Here is a 1523-nt window from a genome sequence, read left to right on the forward strand (position 1 = left end):
GGTAAGATGTAACCGTGCTGCGCATAACATTACTTATTTGCGGGAGTGCATGGGATAAGTCTCCCGCTAGTGTTGATGCCCAGTGTGATGGCACATGGCAGAGAAACGTGTGTTTGCTGCGTTGCGTGTAACGTTAGTTTAGAGGAGGCTCTGACCAGACGACCGCGAACAGCGAACACCGAACAAGCACGGATTGAACATGTTGAATCCGGGCGAACATCACCGAACATCGTCGAACACGAACAGACAAGGACAGACAGCTATGGCACACCAAACAAACATTTGTCTTTGTTCGTGTTTGTTCGTGTTTGTTTGTGTTTGTTTGAGAATGTTCGTTTGGTGTGCCATGGGCTTTAGTCTCGCTCTCTCTCACTGTCTCTCTATGTCTCTCAACCACATGAAAGTGAGGCTTCCTTCAGGTACAATCAGGACGGTCAGCTTGGGTGGTGGTGCTGGTGGTTGCTTAAACCTGCGCTAAACCTCTGGTGTCACTCCACATTTACTCTTTAGGCTTTAGAGCAAGGTGTCACAATAGTCTACTGGAACTCCCCCCCCCCCCCCCCCCCACACACACACCAGCTTTATGTTGATTGACAGCTGAAATGTAACATTTTAAAAACCAGACAGGTCAAACTTTTTACAGCGGGATTTTGGCCGAACTCTCTTAGTCTCGCTCTCTCATAGAGTCATTCTGACACTTGGAACAGAAACTTCCAAGTCTTACCTTTCAGAAATGGTCAGGCAGTTGGTCTGTAACCCATTCGGTTGAGCAACAGTAAGCATTTTAGTTTGGGTATGTCGTTTTCACCAGGCACGTGCACACATAGACATGAAAGGGGGCTTGAGCCCCTGCCTTTTTTTCAGTCTGTAAAAAGTGAATTTTTTTTTTTTTTTTTTTTTTTTATTATAATACATTTTTAATTTTCATTCCAACAACACATGAACAAAACAAACAGCTCAGACACATGAAAAAATAAACTAAAAAGTGCCATTTCCTGACCATGAATGCATTTCTAATGATGCTTTGTATGGAAATTGCCCTTTCCATGCCATCACTGAAGGCAGCATTCAAAGAGAAATGCCTTTTCCGAGCTCTCTTGGCCTTGAATGCACCATTTGTAATAGGCCTCTGCATGGAGCAGTGTTTTTCTAAACCGCCCCTGAAGGCACCAACCCAAAAACGCACGTGGCCCGTCCCCACCCACTCCAGCAGTGCGCACTCCACTCAGCCAGAGCAACCATGCAGACGGACAGCAGCAGCACAGTCTGACAGATATATCAGTCAGTCGTGAATCAGGTATGTATGTTTGTCAAAGTCTCATCCTAAAATGAGATATTCCTCTAAATCTGGTTAAAATCGGAATATTTAAAATGAGTTATACCCCTAAATTGGCCTTCAAATTGCCTCAAATTTCCCTTTTATGAATTTGAGCCCCTGCCCCTCTAATGTTCTCTGCACGTCCCTGGTTTTCACCATTTTCTTCAGAAATAGGTGGCTTTTTAAGAGGTTTTTAAAAACAACA

Source organism: Poromitra crassiceps, assembly GCF_964638095.1.
Source record: "Poromitra crassiceps genome assembly, chromosome: 26".
Lineage (NCBI taxonomy): Eukaryota > Metazoa > Chordata > Actinopteri > Beryciformes > Melamphaidae > Poromitra > Poromitra crassiceps.